The 18,730-nt window shown below is 41.5% G+C and overlaps 1 long non-coding RNA gene across 2 annotated transcripts; it reads left to right on the plus strand.

The window, feature by feature from the left end:
• Positions 1-43: 43 nt before the first annotated feature.
• On the plus strand, positions 44-17,719 carry LOC124596605. Of its 2 annotated transcripts, none has more exons than XR_006978326.1 (2): positions 44-234; positions 17,338-17,719. It is a non-coding gene; the product is annotated as an uncharacterized LOC124596605 (long non-coding RNA). The 2 variants fall into 2 exon arrangements; XR_006978325.1 differs by lacking the exon at positions 44-234 and adding an exon at positions 245-474.
• The last annotated feature ends 1,011 nt before the right edge of the window (positions 17,720-18,730 follow it).

An 18,730-nucleotide genomic window follows, 5' to 3' on the forward strand; every position in this document is an offset into this window, starting at 1 on the left:
TTGGTCAAAATAAGGCACATCGTCATTGGTTGTGCCCCTCCAAAGGACGAACTGTTATTGGTCAGAATAACGTTGTTCTTGATTGGTCAAATAGAAGTTACTGTAAAGCGTGGGACTTCAAATTTGTGTCGGAAATAACTGGTTTTTACTTAGCGTTTGTGACTAATAACAGTAACGTTCTTCATCAGTCAGTGAATTACCATAGTTTGCACTTGACTGCATGTATTAAATGCGGTGTGTAAAAGAGGCTTTTCAAATTTACTATTTGGATGATTTTTCCCATCAAAATAATGATGCCTGTTGTGCAAGAAAAAGTAACTTTTTCACGCCACTTTTGTGAACTGAGTATCTAGGCTACAATATAACAATTTATCAAGTACAAATACATAATCATGTCACGAATTCCGTGTTGGCAACGCCATATAATCGGCACATGTTTTACGCACGCTGTTCCGATACATATTCGATCTTTGTGTAAGACATCCATAACATTTAAAATAACTACTGTACATTATTGGCTTTAACGATATTTCAAAGTTGCAGTAGTGGAAAATTTTATTTTAAATATTTTATATCGCCTATGTTACGTAGTGAGAATCATTGGCTGTATGGTCCTCAGGCCAAAAATGAAAATAAATAAATAAAAATAGTGGGAACAATTATTAGGCGACTGTAATATGGTCGGGCTATTAGCTAGGACAGTTAAGACTAAAAATTGTCCCGGGTAATATTGTATTATTTTCTGAACTTATAGTGTTTAAGTATGTGCAGAATTAAAATACCGGTCACGGATATTTTGCTGTAATTAAAAGGATGTGTTTAACCACAACAATAATGAAAACCTTGTAGTGGGCCTGTATCTAATTGAAGTAACTAGATTGTCAGCATATTGTTGCAGTTTTAGGTCCACACACAAAGAATGAATCCCGCCAAGAAATTAATTTTCTAACGTACATCATTTTTCTCACTCAAATGACCTGTATCTATCATAACTGATATCGACACCGTGTCTCCTTTATAGATAGCATATGGGTTATTTCGGTCTCGTAAACTGACATACGGCCGGGAGAGTGGTGTGCTGACCACATGCCCCTTCATATCCGCATCCACCAACGTGTTTTTGAGGATGACATGGCGGCCGGTCGGCCGGTTCCGTTGAGCGTTCCAAGGCCTTTTCGAACGGAGTTTAGTTTTATATGGGTTATTTGTTTTTCTAACTGCCTGTTATCAATCCGAAAACATTTGGAAACCATATCAGTATCTCCAGTTATGCTCATTAAATGACCATGAAGAGTATGATGCAGAGTACATTTTATTGTGCCATATATTAAGGTTTCTGCTAATTCTGTTGACAAGTTAAATGTGGAGGAATGTTTTCTTGTCTCTGTGTATTTAGTTTGTACTCTTAACTGTATATTTACCATACAACGTCGGTGGGGGTCAAACCTTAGAGGGCTGTAGAATATTCATAAGTTACTGCCTGAAAGCCAGTGCCTGGAATCATAACATTTTTCAGAATTTCTGTTACACTGCCCAACAAGTCTGATTATTCATGCTGTTTTTTCTGTAGGCTATGCTCAATGACCCCCCCCCCCCTGTTCCTCCAATATTTTATGGATTTTAAGCAATAACTTTCCTATATGATTGTATTTTCCTTAATAGAAATCAGGGTGGCACTGAATCAAAAGCTTTTTTGTTAGTATAGAACTACTGAAACCCTCTGGATATCTCTATCCGAGGCATAAAGAGCATTTTCTGTGAAGGGCACATTTTAGATTTTGAGATCCAGTGAACTGTGCAAGCCCTTTATGTATTCTTTTAATGTGGCCTCATATGTGATGTAATTCTCCTTTCAGTTGGAATGCCATTCATGTTCTTTATCAGTATATTATTTAGTTATTGTGGGCAGTCACTTAAATCTTATAAAGGTCTACTGGAGATGGTGGTGTACCAAAGATCACAATACTGCTGTTCTGTGTTGCACATTTGGAAGTGTGTTTGTGGTGAGAGGCTGGTCTGAACTGTTGCTTGAGGTATGGGTTATGTTGGAAGGTGATAGTTCAGTTGTGATTTAACAAAGGCAACCAATGTGTCATGCTAGAAAGCTATTCTTTCTTTTTTTTAATGTAGACATTGATGAAAAACTGATCTGTACCTTAGCCTAAGGCTTTTGTTAGGTTGGAAGGCAACTGTATAAATGTGAGTTGCCAAAGCAAACAAGTGTCTCATTATAATCTGTTTGTACATTGTATGTTACATTTGTATCTCATATAGTCAAGTTTCCAAGGCATTAGTAATGAAATCGTCCACATCCAAAACTCCGAGTTCCCATGGAGTTCTGGTTAGTTATCCAGTGTTTGTTTTGTTAGTGTTATTAATGATGTCATCTGTTGGTCATTTCTGGAGGCTCTAGTCTCCATCATTAGTCTGTTGGAGAGGTATCACGTTATTTACGAACACTGGATTTGGCACAATCAGTGTTTTGATGATCCATGTTTGTTTAAGACAAGTCATTATTTTCAACTTGCAAAAAAAAGTTATAGAATAATAACATTAATAAGCATGGCTGATGTAGGATATTAAAAAAAAGTTGCAGTATGTGTATCAGTTACGTGGCTTTTTTTCCATAGATGTGTGTGATCTGTGCTCTTTTCCAATCACAGGACATGTTTCTTTGGTCAACTGATCTCCAATAAATTATGATCAAGAGTGAAGCTAATTCATATGTTGATTTTTGGTGATTTCAGCAACTATTGAGTATCACTGATATAAGTTACTACATCAGTTGTCTTTGCTATCATACAGCAGATAAATGGGAACAACTTCCCTTCATTTACCTTTCTGATACATTATTTGAAGATAGAATTCATCATTTTGGCTTTTATTTTGCTATACTTGTTTCAATCCACTTCTTATCAATAAATGTCTAACCATAGTTTTCTTATTCCTGGTAGACTTCACGTGACCAAAATTTTTCCAATTTCAGGAGATATCATGCAATACTATTCAAGTTTCAGTTGGCAGAGACTGTAGTCGTGTGTGTGTGTGTGTGTGTGTGTGTGTGTGTGTGTTGTTGACAAAGGCCTAATGGCCGAAAGCTTTAGAGTAGAGTAGAGTTTTATTGGTCCTGGTAATCATATAGTACACAAATAGTACATTCTGATGTAGGACAAGTCAATGTGTAGCAAAATATAATATTAAATTTGCATTAATTTCATTATTTCTACATTAAATGATCACTGAGTTATAATATTCAGAGCAAATATTGTACAAAAATAAAGAGTAGATATTTTAAAGGAGAAAGAGCATGTAGTGTACTGGCAGATTAATATCTGTATTGCAGCAACATTTACATGGTAAATCATTAAAGTTCTAGTAAGATTTATATGATAAATCACTAAGGCAAAGACAAAATCATTAGTAAACTTACTGAAGGAACTTGTGGAGGCTATAGAAGCAGCGATGAGTCAAATATGCCTTAGCAGTTGACTTGAAATTTGCCAGGTCATTTATTGATTTAATTTGTGGAGGAAGTTTAATATAAATAACTTTCCTATAATACAGGGTTCCTTTTTTATTCAGGGTGGTGTTGGTGGGCTCCAAATGAAAGTTCCCTTCTTGCCTGGTGTTGTAGGAGCACATATTTTCATTTTTATGGAAGAGAGTTTTATTTTCCATTGAATACTTTTTCACAAACACAGTTATCTCATACATATATATACATGGAAGTGGGAGGATTTCTAGCTATTAAAGAGTGGTCTACATGTTTTGTTCCATTTTACACCTTCCATTATCCTTATAATTCTTTTTTGTTGCCTAAAGAGCTTTTGGCTAAGAGAAGAGTTAGCCCAGAAAATAATTCCACATTTCAGTTGTGAGTATATATAGGCATAATACACAGTTTTCAGAGAATCCTTGTTGCAGAATCTCTCTAATATTCTCATTAAGTAGCATGTAGTGCTTAATTTCTTACAGACTTTTTTAATATGCGTCCCCCATTTAAGATTATCTTGAAGCCATACTCCCAAGAATTTAATGTTGTCTACATTCTGAAGGTCTTTGTCAGATATCTGAATCTCAACAGTTTGCTCACCTTTTATCACATTATTAAAAATTAGTGTCACTGTCTTACTTGCATTTATTACCAATTTGTTGTGACTGAACCAGTTTTCAATATTGTTCAATGTCTCTGTTGTAGAATTCTGAAGCATTTCCATTTCTTTCCCACTCACTTGGACACTTGTATTGTCAGCAAACTGGATGATGTTCTCGCAGAATTTGTTTAGGTCATTCACATATAACAGAAATAGATAAGTTTGATGAAATTTTGATGTTGCACTTCAACTACTTGTTTTCGACCACTTTGGTATGACTTTATCCAGTTGTCAGATGTTCCTCTAATCCCCATGCTGTCAAGCTTAGGCAATAGTTTTGTGTGATCTATGATATCAAAAGCCTTAGAGACATCTAGACATATTCCAATGACATTTTCGCCATTATCTAGTTTCTGAAGTACTTCACTTAATAGTTCAAAAATTGCTGTATCAGTTGATCGGCCTTTCCTGAAACCATGTTGTGCTGTAGATAGTATTTTGTGCTCTTCCAGAAAATCTATTACTCTTCTTTGAAAATTTTTTTCTATGATTTTTAAGAATACAGATAGTAGAGCAATGGGCCTGTAGTTAGCCACTTCATACTTTTTACAATTTTTGAATAGTGGTTTGAGCTTAGCTGTTTTTAGACGTGATGGGAAAATTCCGGTTTGAAAGGAACTATTACAAAAGGTGAGCTAATGATTCAATAATATGATCTCCACATTTTTTTAACAAGGCTGTCTGGGATGCCATCTATTCCAGTGAAATTACTCACTTTCAAAGTTCTGAAAAATGACAGGACTTCTTTCTGGGTTGAAACAGTGAAGTAGGATTTATGTTGGTATTTACAGATGATACTGGGCAGTTTGTATTGCAAGGTTTGATTTCAGTAATTAATTGCTCACTTATATTGTTAAAATAAGTATTGAACACATTTGCTATTTCTTTAGGATTATTAATTTATTTGCCATTACAATTCAATTTAATATTGGAATTTTGAGGAGAAACATTGTCAGTTTGCTGTATCATTTTACTCCATACAGCTTTCATTTTGTTGTTGGAGTTATTTATATAGCAGTCATTTGCCATTTTACTTTAGCTTCTTTGATCACTTTTTTAAGTTTCATTTTATAATTCTTGAAATCTGCAATGAATTCATTGGATATATGCAAGACTTGGAGATCTCATATAATCTTTGTTTTTCAGCATGACTTTTTTATACCTGTTGTCAACCAGCAATTTTTTCTGTTAAGCCTACTACACTTGATTTTCTGATTTTTAGCTGGAAATGACATTATAATAATGTGTAAATATATCCATAAATACACTCCTGGAAATGGAAAAAAGAACACATTGACACCGGTGTGTCAGACCCACCATACTTGCTCCGGACACTGCGAGAGGGCTGTACAAGCAATGATCACACGCACGGCACAGCGGACACACCAGGAACCGCGGTGTTGGCCGTCGAATGGCGCTAGCTGCGCAGCATTTGTGCACCGCCGCCGTCAGTGTCAGCCAGTTTGCCGTGGCATACGGAGCTCCATCGCAGTCCTTAACACTGGTAGCATGCCGCGACAGCGTGGACGTGAACCGTATGTGCAGTTGACGGACTTTGAGCGAGGGCGTATAGTGGGCATGCGGGAGGCCGGGTGGACGTACCGCCGAATTGCTCAACACGTGGGGCGTGAGGTCTCCACAGTACATCGATGTTGTCGCCAGTGGTCGGCGGAAGGTGCACGTGCCCGTCGACCTGAGACCGGACCGCAGCGACGCACGGATGCACGCCAAGACCGTAGGATCCTACGCAGTACCGTAGGGGACCGCACCGCCACTTCCCAGCAAATTAGGGACACTGTTGCTCCTGGGGTATCGGCGAGGACCATTTGCAACCGTCTCCATGAAGCTGGGCTACGGTCCCGCACACCGTTAGGCCGTCTTCCGCTCACGCCCCAACATCGTACAGCCCGCCTCCAGTGGTGTCGCGACAGGCGTGAATGGAGGGACGAATGGAGACGTGTCGTCTTCAGCGATGAGAGTCGCTTCTGCCTTGGTGCCAATGATGGTCGTATGCGTGTTTGGCGCCGTGCAGGTGAGCGCCACAATCAGGACTGCATACGACCAAGGCACACAGGGCCAACACCCGGCATCATGGTGTGGGGAGCGATCTCCTACACTGGCCGTACACCACTGGTGATCGTCGAGGGGACACTGAATAGTGCACGGTACATCCAAACCGTCATCGAACCCATCGTTCTACCATTCCTAGACCGGCAAGGGAACTTGCTGTTCCAACAGGACAATGCACGTCCGCATGTATCCCGTGCCACCCAACGTGCTCTAGAAGGTGTAAGTCAACTACCCTGGCCAGCAAGATCTCCGGATCTGCCCCCATTGAGCATGTTTGGGACTAGATGAAGCGTCGTCTCACGCGGTCTGCACGTCCAGCACGAACGCTGGTCCAACTGAGGCGCCAGGTGGAAATGGCATGGCAAGCCGTTCCACAGGACTACATCCAGCATCTCTACGATCGTCTCCATGGGAGAATAGCAGCCTGCATTGCTGCGAAAGGCGGATATACACTGTACTAGTGCCGACATTGTGCATGCTCTGTTGCCTGTGTCTATGTGCCTGTGGTTCTGTCAGTGTGATCATGTGATGTATCTGACCCCAGGAATGTGTCAATAAAGTTTCCCCTTCCTGGGACAATGAATTCACGGTGTTCTTATTTCAATTTCCAGTGAAGGTTCTTCCTATTTTTATTGTTTCTGTTTGTTTACATAAGTTCAGCATTGAAGATAATTCAAGAAGCTGTGCACAGTGGTCACTGAAACCTGTGTTGAAGTTTCTAGCTGCATATTCATGGCTTTCCTTGTTTATCAGTATCATATTAATAGTGGTGCTGGATACACTTGTAACTCTGGTAGGGGAATCTACAATTGGGAACAGGTTGTATGTTGCACAAATAGCCATAAGATCATCTCTATCTTTTGAAACTTTGTTAAAGTCTCCACATATTATAAATGTTTTGTTTAGGTCCCTGATACTGTCAAGACTATCTTCAAGTTGGTTAAAGAATATTTTTATGTTTGAGTTTGGACTTCTGTACAGGCAAATGATGATTGTGAGAGTCTTTTTGTTGTGCCTATCTGCGACTCAGCATCTCCACTGTATGGTTGAGTATCAACTTTCCTTCTCATAATATTAAAATTCAACTATGTTAGTCAGTGAGAGCTTCACACATTGCTCATTTGATAGAAAGGTACATTTCAGTTAGTATCTCCCTGCTCTGTAATTTTATGCATCCAGAATGAATTTTGACTCTGTAGTATAGTGTGCACTGATACGTAGCTTCCTGGCAGATGCCAGACCAGGACTCATACCTGGGACCTTTGCCTTGCGTGGGCAAATGCTGATCGACTATGCAATCCAAGCTCATCTCATGACCTGCTCTCACAGCTTTGCTTGCACCAGTATCTCATCTCCCACCTTTGCATTTGGTTTGTGTGTCACACTGTGATCGCTAAGTAGGTCCACAGAGGATAAACACATATAGAACCCACAAAGACTTACATGACAAGCACAATGATATGTTTCCCACAACAGAGCTTTAAGTTAGTAAGACAGTTCAATAATTAAAAAATAAGAAGTCAGCAGGCATTGATGAGGTTCCTGTCAACAAACATAATAAATGAATCTATTAGTCCAAGTGTTCATCCAGAATACCTAAAGCATGCATGAGAGGTGCCCTTGCTAAATGAAGCTAATGCAGAAAGCATTAAAAACTATGGACCAGTTTCATTGTCGCCTGCACAGTGATCCTTCTGTATCTCTTCCCCCCACCCCCCCCTCCCCGCCCCGATTCATGGATCCCAAGGACGATGCAGCCACCAGAGAGCATATCATGACACTGCGGGATGACCACATGGAGACGGAACCTCTACCTCCTCTCGTCCTACCAATGGAGCTGAACCCACCCACACCTCCTCCACCTCCTGTCCTCCTACCGATGGAGATGGACCCACCCAGACTGCAGCAGCCGACACCTTCTACATCTTGCTATGGGCCTCAGGAGGTGGATGCATACCCTTGCTCCTGCCTTCACCCCCATTGTCGTGTTTCATATGAGACAACGATTCTGTCCCTTTGGGGGGTAGCAATATTACAGCATAAAGTCTGCGCCAGCATGCCAATCAGGAATGCCAGGGAAGAGAAGGCCTTGAGAAGAAGTCAGCCAATCACACGCTGACCAACCTCCTTTCCTGGACAACAACACGACAGCAGCGGCCCCTACATGAAGAGGACATAAGTGCCACACCCGACTGGTGACGGCCACTTAGATTGCAGCTTCAGTGTTAGCCACTTCAATAGCAGCATCAGCGTTAGCGACTTTGTTAGGAATCTGTATGTAGCACAGGCTTTTATTTGTCCATTCTGAAGAAGACTGATGTTATTACATATCGCCCTTTGCTTGCGATATATATCAAAGTGAAGTATCTTATCTTATTGTGATAAAACTCATTAATACGAGTCATCCGATTATTTGTCTATCAAATCAAGTATGCAGGCTTCCTAGACACAACAATTTGAAAACGGTTCAAATGGCTCTGAGCACTATGGGAACTACTTAAACCTAGCTAACCTAAGAACATCACACACATGCATGCCCGAGGCAGGATTCGAACCTGCGACCGTAGCGGTCGCGTGGTTCCAGACTGAAGCGCCTAGAACCACTCAGCCACACCGACCGGCTACAACAATTAGCGTCAGTGGTTCAACAAGGCTTAACATGTAAGCTACACATGCATACAGAAAGTGACAAATAGATTCATCCCACCAACATATATGTCAACATTACCAAAAAAGAAAATAAATGCTATAGAAAGCAACAGAATGTCAAACCATCTGGTCAAGGTCACCTGACCACGTTTCACTTACCTTACTCAATACAAGATCAGTCACCAAAGAGCAGACGTATTGGGTAGTTGCCAAGCACACACGTAAAGAAAGAAAACTTACTAGCTTTTGGAATATATCCTTCACTGAGCTAGAGTACACACACACACACACACACACACACACACACACACACACACCTGTGCCCCTGCACCGTGCTGTCTGGATGCACGGCACTGGGACTGCAGTTCAGTTGGTGAACTAGGGGCTAGGGTGGGATGTGGATTGTGTCAGGTGAGATGGGTACAGGGAGAGAGAAGCAGGAGACAGGAAGCGGGGTGAGAGGTGGGTAGCTAGCAGCTCGGAAAGAAGCAACCAGTTTTCAGGCTAGGTGTGTAGGAGGGAGGGATGGCTGGTGCACAGGCTGGGCATATCATGCACAGGTACTGGAGTGAGTGGAGCGGCACATGATGAAGGTGGCATGGATTGAGGGGGTGTGACGAGACAGAGGAAAGGGAAACCGTTGCATAGAGGTTGTGGGGCAGTGGGTTAATGGAGAATGAAGTCAGGAGGGTTACGAGTGTGAAGGATCTATTGCAAGGATAACTCCTGTGTGAGTGGTTCAGAAAAGCTGGTGGTAGAGGAAAAGATCAAAATGACCCAGGTTGTGAAGTTGCTATTGAAATTGATCATACTATGCTCAGCTGCAAGTTGTGGCACTGGGTAGTCAACTTTGTTCTTGGCCAAGGGTTGGCGATGCCCATTCATTCTGGTGGATAGCTGGTTTGTTGTCATACCAACATAAAAAGTTGTGCAGTGGTTGCAGCAGAGTTGGTATATGATATGGCTGCTTTGACAAATGGCCCTGCCTCTGATGGATTAGGATAACCCTGCGACAAGGCTGGAGTAGGAAGTGCTGGATAGGTGGATTTCACAGGTCTTGCACTGGGCCTTCCACAGGGATAGTGTGCGATGCATGTTATTTCAGGGCTTGAGGATGGATAATCAAAGCCTTGGCAAAGGATATGGTTCTACCAGTTGTTCCAGTTCAGGGTGTTAATGGGTAGTAAGTAGGGCACTCATTGTAGCTGGTTGGTTGGAGGATTAGGGATGTGTGAGGATATGGCATGGGAAATCCATTTGCAGACTAGGTTTGATTGGTAATTCTTATCTGTAAGGGCTCTCGTGAGATTTTCAGTTTACTGGGCAAGGGAGTTCTTGTCACTGCAGATACACCATAACAGGTGGCCAGGCTGCATGGTGGGAGCAATTGTTTATGTGAAAGGGGTGACAACTGTTGAAATGCAGGTACTGCACCACCAGCTTTTCTAAACCATGCAGATGATAGTTATCCTCGCCACACATTCTTTGCTCCTGCAACCCTCCTGGCCTCAGTCCACACACCCTCCACCCAACAGTTTCCCTTTTCTCCATCTTGTCACCCCCTCCTAATCCATGTTGCCATGTCATCTTCATCATGTACTGCTCCCCACTGGCTCTTGTACCCGTGTGTCACATGTCTAGCCCATCCAACTGCCAGCCCTCCCTCCCATATTCCTAGCCAGCAAATTGGCTGGTCCCTCTAAGCTGCTGACTTCCCACTCTCAATCATGCTTCCTGCCTCCTGCTTCTCTCGTGCTCTACCATCGCACCTGACAAATCCCTACCCCACCCTAGTCCACATGCTGAACTGCAATGCGTATACAGTTTACACCATATAGGGGTACCAGCATGTGTTCGTGTGTGTGTGTGTGTGTGTGTGTGTGTGTGTGTGTGTGTGTGTGTGTGTGCGTGTGCGTGTGCGTGTATTTGTACTCTAGATTGACAAAGGATTTACTCTGAAAGCTATCTAGTTTTCTTTTTCTATTGTGCGTGCCTGTTGATGATTCAATGCTTCTGCTATTTGGTGAGTGATCTCTTTTACTTTTAGATTATTTGCATTATACAAGGAATTTCTTACTATCATTAAAAGACCAACACTAGATTAAAGCTCACTCTAGGAAACTGAGAAGTCCATGAGCCCCCAGTGTGTTGGCATTTGCCCACTTCAAAGGATAGATAATAGGTACTAGATTAGCACAAACTCTTACAGTTAAGATGACTACCATCCTACAGGGGAACATAAATGGTTGCAGGATATACAACAGGGTATGCCCTTTCGCTCGTATTTACAAGTGACACATTTCATAGCTTCTAGAAAGGATAACATCATTGGGAAGTGAGCTAAAGGCAGAGTAGTAAGGTTTGTTTATACTACATAATAATCCTTGACCCTGCCAGATTATTCCTCATATCCCTTACTTTTGCTTCTACCATTCACTGTCAACTTGCAGATAGTTGCTGTAACTGTTTTAGCGGCACTAAATGTTCTCTCTATCAGCCACCTCATGAATTAGTAGACCAGGAAGCTCTCACTAACCTAGTCAGAGATCTGTATCCCTTTCCCTTCTGTGGGTTTTTCAGTGAACTCTAATCCTTTGCTGCTCTGTTTTCAGAGATGAAATGTTGACAGGTTCTTGTCAGAAAAGTGTGACATTGCACACACTTTAACACTCTACTGATCCATACCCTATCATCAATATTTCATTATGCTCTCCAGCCCTTTTCGTGTGTAAGGGCTTCCTACTCTGTAGGAAGTTCTCCATGACCTGCACTTCAGTGACAACATGAGTCTGGATATACTTTAAGGGCAGAACAGTGTTCAAAGGATACTGCCCAAATGGATGCACTAAGTGAAACTAAATGCTGCACGGACACTGTGCTATGTTTTATTGTAGAGGCAGTATCTAGGATAGGATGGATCACATGATCAACATGATCTTAGCCTCCCCAACAAAGACTTGAGGACAGTTTAAAAGGAAGCTTTTCTCTAGTCCAATGAGGAGTTTATTCTGCAATCAGGGGCCAGTGTGGGAAGTACACATACGGACTATCCACAGAGAATCTCGGATTATTTTGGGTGGCTAAGGTAAAAGTATTCTTCAGGTGAGGAAGATGAGATAAAGACAACAGTTACTGAATTGTCTCTAGAATGAAATTTTCACTCTACAGCGGAGTGTGAGCTGATATGAAACTTCCTGGCAGATTAAAACTGTGTGCCGGACCAAGACTCGAACTCGGGACCATTGCCTTTCGCGGGCAAGTGCTCTACCAAGTTCAAGTCTCAGTCCGGCACACAGTTTTAATCTGCCAGGAAGTTTCAGTTACTGAATTGTGTCAATCTTTCTGTGATACCAACAGATGCATGGGTGGCCAACAAATGGATTTCAGGTAGACATCAGAGATGCTCTGTTAATGATCTAATAAGCAATGAGTCTTGTGATCAGACAAGATGTTAGCTACAACATGACAGAGCATTTTGCATGAATCATCAGATCCTCTAACTGTCACTACCATGATTACAGAGAGTGGTGTTTGGGACTTCAGTTACACAAATAATTAAGTTCACACTAGCCTATTCTCCATGTAGGAACTAGAGTCATCATTTTCTACATCAGATGATATTTCATGAATAGAAAATAATTTTTATTGTCACTTGGCATATCATTTACAATCATTTGATTGAATCATTGGTGACTTATCAATGAATACAGCTTTATGCCTACACAGAGATATAATAAAGCAATACACACAAATGTTAAAAGAAAGTATGTACATGCACACACATGCATGTTACAACATAAGAACATAAATAGATGCTACATGTCTTCCTCTTTCTTAAATTGTTAACACTATAATAATCAGCAGGGATTATAATGTAAAGAAATATAGATTTGCTACTTGTCTTCCTTATTTCTAATGCTCTATGGCTGTATCCTTTCCATCCCATACAGCCTTGGCATTCAAGGCAAGCATATTTGATCGGATGCAGACTCTTTACAGCAATTACACCATCATTCTCACTTCAGCCTTCACTGTACATAATTACCTGACCATGCCTAGCTCAAAAGCAGATTTCCCAGGCCATCACATCCAATCCTGGCACCGCTGATCCCTCCAAAAACAACTTCAAAGCATACCACTGGTGACTCGGTATTATCCTGGTCTGAAATGTATTAATCAGCTACTTCGAGGGCCATGACTTCCTAAAATTGTGCCCTGAATTGAGAGCCATTTTGTCTTAAATCGTACCCACCATACCTAGAATAGCTTTTCTTTGCCCTCCCAATCTTTGCAATATTATTGTCAGACCCTATGCTCCTTCTTCCCCTATCTCCCTACCCTATGGCTCCTACCCAGGTGACTGTCCCACTGAAAGACTTGTCCTATGCACCCTCTACCACTACCTATAACAACTCTGTAACTTGCAAAACATATACAATCAAAAGAAGAGCCACCTGTGAAACAAAACATCATATACCAGCTGTTATGTAAACACTGTTTGGCCTTTTACATTGGCATGACTACCACCAAATTATCAATTAGGATGAAATGGGATAGGCAGAGGGCAACACTCAATATCCTGTTGCAGAGAATGATCTACAACATTACAATCATGACCTGAGTGCCTGTTTCACCACACATGCCATCTGGATTCTCTTCCCTCAGACACCAGTTTCTCAGAAATCCCAAGGTGGGAACTAGTGGTACAACATGTCCTTCATTCTTGACAACCACCTGGCCTTACTTTACATTAATTTCTTCCATGTCAGCATTTTGTCACAGTAATTACTCATTTCTTCACTCCGCTTTTGTTTTCTACATGTTTCATTGTCTTACCTGTCTATTTTTCACTGCCCCCTCCCACCTCTGTTACGTACAATGATCTTACCTCTTCACTCTTATCAATTCATGCATGTTGTTTAAGCAGTAATCTCTGTCTTGTGTATTGCCCTGCCTTCAATCTTTAAGATCTCAGGTTTTCAAATCTCATCTTATGTAGTCCCCAACAATCGGTCTCTCCTTCTCAACCTGTGCGGTAAGTCTCCTCTGACCTGCAGTTCTGGGAGACTTTCCCAAAATCTACCCCCTTTCCTAGACCTCTCCAGTCCTTTTCCTTCGCACCTCTTTGTTCTCCTTCAACCCTTCTGCTTGAAGAAAGAGCCACTGGCTCTGAAATCTTGCCTAATTACAACTCTATCTTTATGTGTGTGTTCTGGTGTCACTTGATGAGTAGATTTCTTATCTATCCAGTTAAATTATTTTGTCAAAACTTGATTGGTTTCATTGTTAAATTAGCACATGTAATTGTTGGGAACATATGACTAGGCAATGCCTGGAGTTGAGATGGCTCATGATTAGATGTAGGAATTAAGTTAATGTATTTTGTTTTCTTGTCTTGTGAGTGTTAGTTCTCAAATAGACTGGTAGAATCATCACAATTGTCACAATGGGGTGGAGATGTGTCAGTCACAAGTTTATTTGTTGCTATTTCTGGTAAGGCACCAAGGATGTGCAGGCCTTTGTGAGAGATCTTGGAAATCTTGCCAAGATGGAAGGTTGGTCTGATACATAATTATTGAGTGTTGAAAAATGGAGTAACAGGGGAAGCAGAAACTTATGTAGGGAATACAGGAGCTCTTAACGGAGCCACAACATTGAAAAAACTTAAAGAAGCATTAGTTCAGAGGTACACGAAATGAAATAGTGCAAGACACTATAAGAAACAATTACAGGTAATAATTAAGAGAAATGTGGAAACTGTGGAACAGTTTGCAGATAGGATAAGGAAAATTAATAGCTACACTTATGAATGAGGACAGGATGCTGCAGTTAGTGAAATTGTTTTACAAGAAGTTAAGCAGAGGGCGCTTAATGCTTTTTTAAGAGGGTTGCAAACAGAAATGTCAAGACGCATGTGGACAGAGTGTCTGATGGATTTGTGCGCAACAGTTTGGCTAGCTATAGAGAATGAGGAGATCGATTTGTTGACTAGAATGCAGGGTAAACAGACAGTGTTTGTAGCAAATATAAAATGTTTAAGGTGTGGACAAATGGGGCATGTGAGGCAGCAGTGTCACCAGCCTCAGGGTAATATGGATGAAGTAAGAGGAAGTAATAATCTTAGAGGTAGAGGATCGGAGAAGAATAAGCTGTTAAACACCAATGGAAACCCCAGGTTCACCTACGATCATTCCCAGTAAGATTAGATGCTATGCATCTATGCAGAGGTGGACTGTGCCATAAAAGGAATAGTAGGAAATAAGGACTGCAAGTTATTATTGGAAACAGGGGTGCATGTGTCGGTTGCCAGTAGTGGTGGGAAACATAAGCAATGGGATCCACCATGATACAAACTGCCTGGAGTGGGGGATAAAGATGTCACACCATTAGGATCGGTGGAAACAGACTATTGCCTGGATCAGGTTCGATTTAAACAATGTGTACAGATTGTGCCACATGTGAGTGAGGGCTATGACATGATTTTAGGGTTAGATTTCTTTTATCAGCATTGTGCCATAATTGATTTTTGGCAACAAAGGACAGAACGTGATGAAAAAAAATGTTTCTGTTAGGTGAAGCCACTGCCAGTGTAGTGATGTTGTGATGTCATCAGAGCAGTATTTAAATGGTCTAAGGAAAGTACAGAAGGAACTACCATGGGAGCTGGGGTTGGTTTTAGAACCTGAGTACAAAAACTTACCTTTTCATTTCAAGGTAGCCACAGTACCTGTGAGAACTGATGGAGCGGAAGTTTGCATTTCCCTTTCTGTACCAGTGGCAGGGAAACAAGCATGTCACGAGCACTACAGAATTCATCCATATCCTGTCAAGTGAGGGATATTGAAGAAATTTGTAAGATCAAAAACACAGTGATTATTAATTGCAAAAGATAAGGGAAGATATGTAGAAATGCAGGAAACAAAGTTACAAAAATGCTACCAAGGGGAAACCACAGTCTGTCCAAATATGGTAATACGAGAGGGGCAGGATTCCTACACAGTGAAATTGCTAATAGACAGGACGAGGTAAGAAAATGCAATAAATAAGTGATCGAGTCAGAACTGCACTTTCAGCAGGTCAAGGCATATTTGTTGTACTCTACCTTTGACAAGATGGAAGCAATAGTTAGTTTTTCTGAGCAGGAGAAGCTTACATCAGCAAAGATGCTAGAATTAAATGAGCATGGTTTGTTATTAAATGGAACAGCCTGCAATGCAGTCAGGCATACGTTCCATGTGCCCGCCACAATTTCAGGGATAACTCACCTTAATACTTGGCAGCCTTGCTTGTATTGGCCAGAGGAGCCCATGGAAGTGCTACCTGCTGCAAATCTAACCAGCTTAAATCAAACTCTATGGCCAGAATTAATGCAGTCTATAAACACAATTCTGAGCTAGCAGGAGGGATGAGTCTCCCTGGAAACCTTATTGCAGTTTGTAAATTTATATCAGGAAAATCCGTACTGGAAAGAGACAACACTGACTATTGACATACCAACCATCACAGCAGCACTTGTTCTGCTAAGCACAGTCCTTGTTTTGGTATGAAGAAGACAAACCACAAGACTGAGTATGTACCCAGCCATGGTTCAGATTCCAATCTACTGGATACTCTGAGCATAAAAACAGCAGAAGGAAGATGAACCCACAGGTGAGTGGTATTAAGGACAATTGATTCATTTTAGCTTGTAAGTTTAGAATAGAGAATTCCACAGTGTTTTGAATTAAGGAGCAGAGCAAGGCGACCTGTAGATATGTCTAAGATTGGTTGGTTGGTTTGGGGGATTAAAGGGACGAGACTGCGATGGTCATCGGTCCTATGTCTAAGATTAAGTGACAGGTTTAAGGAGAACCCGAATAATAATTAAGAGGCAAAACAGAGCCAGAAGGGGTGGTTGCCACTAACTATAGTGTAAAGGATAATCTAGTTTGGTCGACCCAAGGAGCCAGGTCTTGATAAACAAGAGGGCAATATAGAGTATCAACCATGTTCAGTCACAAATAGAACACCAAACTAGAAGTGAGCTGTAACAGAGCTGTCCGCAGCTCGTGGTCATGCGGTAGCGTTCTCGCTTCCCGCGCCTGGGTTCAATTCCCGGTGGGGTCAGGGATTTTCTATGCCTCGTGATGACTGGGTGTTGTGTGATGTCCTTAGGTTAGTTAGGTTTAAGTAGTTCTAAGCTCTAGGGGACTTATGACCATAGATGTTAAGTCCCATAGTACTCCGAGCCATTTGATTTTTGCAACAGAGCTAGCTGCAGGCAGGCAGGAGTGTTATGCATTACGAAGCAAAACACAGCTGACAGGCATCACGAAGAGAGCCAGCATGGTATAACAACAGCCAATGCTACAACACACTAGTGGAACAACAGAAGCCTTTCCTCACTTGCCTTAAGCCTTAAATGAACATAGTCTGGAGCATATAAGTACTCAGCCATTTATGTACTAAAATATTCTCTTCTCAGTTTCACAGGCTACAAACAAGTCTGTGATGTCCAGATCAACATCCTAGAATGAAGTACAGGGTCCGCTGTTCGACCACGGGACAGGGCAGCCTGCCCTGAGTCATGAAAGCAGCCGCCGCTGGAGCAGAGAGCCGCCCGCTCGCTGGAGGGAGGCCAAGGCTGCTCCCATGGAATTGTCAGCTGTGCTGCCATGCTGTCATCATGGTTGCAGCCAGAGACATCACTAACAGCTGCATTCAAGTGACACCATGCTCAGCCCTGCCCTTTGCACCGTCAGCAATGCCAGACGTCTATTGTTTTGCATTAGGCAACTGTACACTTCCACCAACCTGTTCCTGCTGTACTATCGCCAAGGGCTGGAATAAAGAGGTTAATTAAACAAGTTTACTGTTGTTCTTGCATTCCATGTCACTCTCCATGGGTGACAATCCCAGGGTCATCTAACAGCATGAACAAAACAGTTTAATCGCTTCACTAAGCAATCCATGTTGTGAGCCCACAGCAAGTTTTTGCAGTGATCAGTTTTTACCCTCATAATTTAACTGCAACATATATTCAGCAGTTTGTTTGGACCTGAAATGTATAATTTGTGCTTTTGTAAGGTCTAATTTCATAGCATTGTTACTTATTCAAGCTTCAAGTGCGTGAAGAGTTTGTTTTATATCCTGTACTAGTTCTTTGTTGTTTTTACTGCAAACTACTGTTGTTTAATTGTTTGCATAAAAACTGTTTCTGAGGTTATCTTATTAGACTGATGCATTAATTCTTTCTGTTTTGCATGTTGGTATTCCTTTTCCTATGGGTTTATTTATCAATTGTCATGTTTCAAAAAGGTTTGTATGAATATCAAGAGCTCAGATGGAAACCCAGTTCTAAGCAAAGAAGGGAAAGCAGAAAGGTGGAAGGAGTATATAGAGGGTCTATACAAGGGCGATGTACTTGAGGACAATATTACGGAAATGGGAAAGGATGTAGATGAAGATGAAATGGGAGATACGATACTGCGTGAAGAGTTTGACAGAGCACTGAAAGACCTGAGTCGAAACAAGGCCCTGGGAGTAGACAACATTCCATTAGAACTACTGATGGCCTTGGGAGAGCCAGTCCTGACAAAACTCTACCATCTGGTGAGCAAGATGTATGAGACAGGCGAAATACCCTCAGACTTCAAGAAGAATATCATAATTCCAATCCCAAAGAAAGCAGGTGTTGACAGATGTGAAAATTACCGAACTATCAGTTTAATAAGTCAAAGCTGCAAAATACTAATGCGAACTCTTTACAGACGAATGGAAAAACTAGTAGAAGCCGACCTCGGGGAAGATCAGTTTGGATTCCATAGAAATATTGGAACACGTGAGGCAATACTGACCTTACGACTTATCTTAGAAGA

Source organism: Schistocerca americana, chromosome 2, assembly GCF_021461395.2.
Source record: "Schistocerca americana isolate TAMUIC-IGC-003095 chromosome 2, iqSchAmer2.1, whole genome shotgun sequence".
NCBI classification, from domain to species: domain Eukaryota; kingdom Metazoa; phylum Arthropoda; class Insecta; order Orthoptera; family Acrididae; genus Schistocerca; species Schistocerca americana.